Source organism: Ambystoma mexicanum, chromosome 8, assembly GCF_040938575.1.
Source record: "Ambystoma mexicanum isolate Mex_15411 chromosome 8, UKY_AmexF1_1, whole genome shotgun sequence".
NCBI lineage: Eukaryota > Metazoa > Chordata > Amphibia > Caudata > Ambystomatidae > Ambystoma > Ambystoma mexicanum.
In genome coordinates, this window is record NC_090929.1 from 530,046,378 (window position 1) to 530,052,377 (window position 6,000).

The window sequence follows — 6,000 nt, forward strand, 5'->3', positions numbered from 1 at the left end:
GCATGAAGTTTCACACGCGATTGACCCTGTGTGAGTGGGAAACGTGTATTTCTGGGGTTCACGTGAAGTTTCACACGCGATATGCCTTGGGCGAGCGGGGTACTTGTATAACTGGGGTTTGCGTGAAGTCTCACACGCGATTGGATCCGGGTACGTGTATTTCGGGGGTGCGCGGGAAGTTTCACACGCGAAAGGGCCTGTGCGAGTGGGGTATGTGTATTTCTGGGGTACGCGTGGAGTTTCACACGTGATAGGCCTTGTGCGAGTGGGGTACGTGTATAACTGGGGTTTGCGTGGAGTTTCACACGCGATAGGCCCTGTGCGAGTCGGGTACGTGTATAACTGGGGTTCGCATGGAGTTTCATACGCGATTGGCCCTGTGCGAGTAGGGTACGTGTATTCCTGGAGTTCGCGGGAAGTCTCACACGCGATTTTAGCAGGGTACGTGTATTTCGGGGGTGCCGTGGAGTCCTACACGTGAATTGGCAGTGTGGGTCCTCCCAGGTGTTCCCTCTACACCCTCCACGGCCCCTGCAGGCAGCCCACACCACAGGGGACTACCCTGCATCCCTGGTCATATCCTGCAGGCAGCCCATTCACCATGGGCATGCCCCCCAGCCAAGCCACATGTCACCTTGCACTACTGATCACCAACGCAAGATCCCCTGCACCCCGACCCCCCAGCAGTGCAGGCCACCTGCCAGCAGGCCCCCACTCATGTCCCCCATCCCCCCACCCCCTAGCAGTGTAGGGCACCTGCCAGCAGGCCCCCACACATGTCCCCCAGCACCCCCACCCCCCTGCAGTGCAGGGCACCTGCCAGCAGGCCCCCACACATGTCCCCCTGCACCCCCACCCCCCAGCAGTCAGGTGCACCTGACAGTAGGCCCCCACGCATGTCCCACACATGTCTCCTGCAACCCAACCCCCCCAGCATTGACAGGCACCTGCCAGCAGGCCCCGACACATGTCACCCAGCACACCCACCCCCCAGCAGTCAGGTGCAATTGCCAGCAGGCCCCCACTCATGTCCCACACATGTCCCACTGCACCAACACCCCCCAACAGTCAGGGGCACCTGCCAGCAGGCCCCCACACATGTCCCCCAGCACCCCTACCCCCAGCAGTCAGGGGCACCTGCCAGCAGGCCCCCACACATGTCCCACAGATGTCCCCCTGCACCCCCACACCCCAGCAGTCAGGTGCACCTGCCAGCAGGCCCCCACACATGTCCCCCTGCACCCCCACCCCCCAGCAGTCAGGGGCACCGGCCAGCAGGCCCCCACACATGTCCCACACATGTCCCCCTGCACCCTCACCCCCCCAGCATTGACAGGCACCTGCCAGCAGGCCCCGGAACATGTCCCCCAGCACCCCCACCCCCCCAGCAGTCAGGGGCACCTGCCAGCAGGCCCCCAATCATGTCCCACACATGTCTCCCTGCTACCCCACCCCCAGCAGTCAAGGGCACCTGCCATCAGGCCCCCAAACATGTCCCCCATCCCCCCACTCCCCAGCAGTCAGGGGCACCTGCCAGCAGGCCACCACTCATGTCCCACACATGTCCCCCTGCACCCCCACCCCCCAGCAGTCAGGGGCACCTGCCATCAGGCCCCCACACATGTCCCCCACCCCCCACTCCCCAGCAGTCAGGGGCACCTGCCAGCTGGCCCCCACTCAAGTCCCACATATGTCCCCCTGCACCCCCACCCTCCAGCAGTCAGGGGTACCTGCCAGCAGGCCCCGACACATGTCCCCCTGCACCCCCACCCCCAGCAGTCAGGGGCACCTGCCAGCAGGCCCCCACACATGTCCCCCTGCACCCCCACCACCCAGCATTCAGGGGCACCTGCCAGCAGGTCCCCACTCATGTCCCACACATGTCCCCCTGCACCCCACCCCCCAGCAGTCAGGGGAACCTACCAGCAGGCCCCCACACATGTCCCCCTGTACCCCCACCCCCCAGCAGTCAGGGGCACCTTCCAGCAGGCCCCCACACATGTCCCCCTGCACCCCCACCCTCAGCAGTTAGAGGCACCTGCCAGCAGGCCCCCACTCATGTCCCACACATGTCCCCCTGCACCCCACCCCCCCAGCATTGACAGGCACCTGCCAGCAGGCCCCCACTCATGTCCAACACATGTTCCCCTGCACCCCCACCCCCCAACAGTCAGGGGCACCTGCCAGCAGGCCCCCACACATGTCCCCCAGCACCCCCACCCCCAGCAGTCAGGGGCACCTGTCAGCAGGCCCCCACACATGTCCCACACATGTCCTCCTGCACCCCCAAACCCCCAGCATTGACAGGCACCTGCCAGCAGGCCCCAGCACATGTCCCACAAAACCCCCACTCCCCAGCAGTCAGGGGCACCTGCCAGCAGGCCCCGACTCATGTCCCACACATGTCCCCCTACACCCCCACCCCTCAGCAGTCAGGGGCACCTGCGATCAGGCCCCCACACATGTCCCCCACCCCCCACTCCCCAGCAGTCAGGGGCACCTGCCAGCAGGCCCCCACTCATGTCCCACACATGTCCCCCTGCACCCCCACCCCCCAGCAGTCAGGGGCACCTGCCATCAGGCCCCCACACATGTCCCCCTACCCCCCTACTCCCCAGCAGTCAGGGGTACCTGCCAGCAGGCCCCCACTCAAGTCCCAAACATGTCCCCCTGCACCCCCACCCCCCAGCAGTCAGGGGCACCTGTCAGCAGGCCCCGACACATGTCCCCCTGCACCCCCACCCCCAGCAGTCAGGGGCACCTGCCAGCAGGCCCTGACACCTGTCCCCCTGCACCCCCACCCCCCAGCAGTCAGGGGCACCTGCCAGCAGGCCCCCACACATGTCCCCTGCACCCCCACCCCCCAGCAGTCAGGGGCACCTGCCATTAGGCCCCCACACATGTCCCCCACTCCCCAACAGTCAGGGGCACCTGCCAGCAGGCCCCCACTCATGTCCCACACATGTCCCCCTGCACCCCCACCCCCCAGCAGTCAGGGGCACCTGCCATCAGGCCCCCACACATGTCCCCCACCCCCCCACTCCCGAGCAGTCAGGGGCACCTGCCAGCAGGCCCCCACTCACGTCCCACACATGTCCCCCTGCACACCCACCCCCCAGCAGTCAGGGGCACCTGCCAGCAGGCCCCGACACATGTCCCCCAGCACCCCCACCCCAAAAGCAGTCAGGGGCACCAGCCAGCAGGCCCCGACACATGTCCCCCTGCACCCCCACCCCCAGCAGTCAGGGGCACCTGCCATCAGGCCCCCAGACATGTCCCCCCACCCCCCCACTCCCCAGCAGTCAGGGGTACCTGCCAGCAGGCCCCCACTCAAGTCCCACACATGTCCCCCTGCACCCCCACCCCCCAGCAGTCAGGGGCACCTGTCAGCAGGCCCCGACACATGTCCCCCTGCACCCCCACCCCCCAGCAGTCAGGGGCACCTGCCAGCAGGCCTGACACCTGTCCCCTGCACCCCCCACCCCCCAGCAGTCAGGTGCACCTGCCAGCAGGCCCCCACACATGTCCCCCTGCACCCCACCCCCCAGCAGTCAGGGGCACCTGCCATTAGGCCCCACACATGTCCCCACCCCCCACTCCCCAGCAGTCAGGGGCACCTGCCAGCAGGCCCCCACTCATGTCCCCCTGCACCCCCACCCCCCAGCAGTCAGGGCACCTGCCATCAGGCCCCCACACATGTCCCCCACCCCCCCACTCCCCAGCAGTCAGGGGCACCTGCCAGCAGGCCCCCACTCAAGTCCCACACATGTCCCCTGCACACCCACCCCCCAGCAGTCAGGGGCACCTGCCAGCAGGCCCCCGACACATGTCCCCCAGCACCCCAACCCCAAAAGCAGTCAGGGGCACCTGCCAGCAGGCCCCGAAACATGTCCCCCCTGCACCCCACCTCCAGCAGTCAGGGGCACCTGCCAGCAGGCCCCCACACATGTCCCCTGCACCCCCATCCCCCAGCAGTCAGGGGCACCTGCCATTAGGCCCCCACACATGTCCCCCACCCCCCACTCCCCAGCAGTCAGAGGCACCTGCCAGCAGGCCCCCACTCATGTCCCACACATGTCTCCCTGCACCCCCCACACCCAGCAGTCAAGGGCACCTGCCATCAGGCCCCCACACATTTCCCCCAACCCCCACTCCCCAGCAGTCAGGGGCACCTGCCAGCAGGCCCCACTCATGTCCCACACATGTCCCCCCTGCACCCCCAGCTCCCAGCAGTCAGGGGCACCTGCCATCAGGCCCCCACACATGTCCCCCACAACCCTCACTCCCCAGCAGTCAGGGGTACCTGCCAGCAGGCCCCCACTCAAGTCCCACACATGTCCCCCTGCACCCCCACCCCCCAGTAGTCAAGGCACCTGCCATCAGGCCCCCACACATTTCCCCAACCCCCACTCCCCAGCAGTCAGGGGCTCCTGCCAGCAGGCCCCCACTCATGTCCCACACATGTCCCCCTGCACCCCCAGCTCCCAGCAGTCAGGGGCACCTGCCATCAGGCCCCCACACATGTCCCCCACACCTCACTCCCCAGCAGTCAGGGGCACCTGTCAGCAGGCCCCCGACACATGTCCCCCTGCACCCCACCTCCCAGCAGTCAGGGGCACCTGCCAGCAGGCCCTGACACATGTCCCCCAGCACCCCCACCCCCCAGCAGTCAGGGAACCAGCCAGCAGGCCCCCACACATGTCCCCTGCACCCCCACCCCCCCAGCAGTCAGGGGCACCTGCCATTAGGCCCCCACACATGTCCCCCACCCCCCACTCCCCAGCAGTCAGGGGCACCTGCCAGCAGGCCCCCACTCATGTCCCACACATGTCTCCCTGCACCCCCACCCCCCAGCAGTCAAGGGCACCTGCCATCAGGCCCCCACACATTTCCCCCACCCCCCCACTCCCCAGCAGGTCATGGGCACCTGCCAGCAGGCCCCCACTCATGTCCCACACATGTCCCCCTGCACCCCCACCCCCCAGCAGTCAGGGGCACCTGCATCAGGCCCCCACACATGTCCCCCACCCCCACTCCCCAGCAGTCAAGGGCACCTGCCAGCAGGCCCCCACTCAAGTCCCACACATGTCCCCCTGCACCCCCACCCCCCAGCAGTCAGGGGCACCTGCCAGCAGGCCCCGACACATATCCCCCTGCACCCCCACCCCGCAGTCAGGGGCACCTGCCAGCAGGCCCCGACCACATGTCCCCCTGCACCCCCACCCCCCAGCAGTCAGGGGCACCTGCCAGCAGGCCCCCACACATGTCCCCCTGCACCCCACCCTGCAGCAGTCAGGGGCACCTGCAGAAGGTCTCCACTCATGTCCCACACATGTCTCCTGCACCCCCACCCCCAGCAGTCAGGTGCACCTGCCAGCAGGCCCCACAGATGTCTCCCTGCACCCCCACCCCCCAGAGGTCAGGGGTACCTGCCAGCAGGCCCCCACACATGTCCCCCTGCACCCCCACCCTCAGCAGTTAGGGGCACCTGCCAGCAGGCCCCCACTCATGTCCCACACATGTCGCCCTGCACCCCACCCCCAGCATTGACAGGCACCTGCCAGCAGGACCCGACTATGTCCCCCAGCACCCCACCCTCCAGCAGCCAGGGGCATCTGCCAGCAGGCCCCCACTCATGTCCCACACATGTCCCCTGCACCCCCACCCCCCAGCAGTCAGGGGCACCTGCAGCAGGCCCCCACACATGTCCCATTGCACCCCCACCCCCCAGCAGTCAGGGGCACCTGCCAGCAGTCCCCCACACAGGTCCCTCTGCACCCCTACCCCCCAGCAGTCAGAGGCAGCTGCCAGCAGGCCCCCACTCATGTCCCACACATGTCCCCCTGCACCCCCACCCCCCAGCAGTCTGGGGCACCTGCCAGCAGGCCCCGACACATGTCCCCCTGCACTCGCACCCCAGCAGTCAGGGGCTCCTGCCAGCAGGCCCCCACACATGTCCCACACATTGTCCCCCCTGCACGGCCCAATTCCCCCCAACAT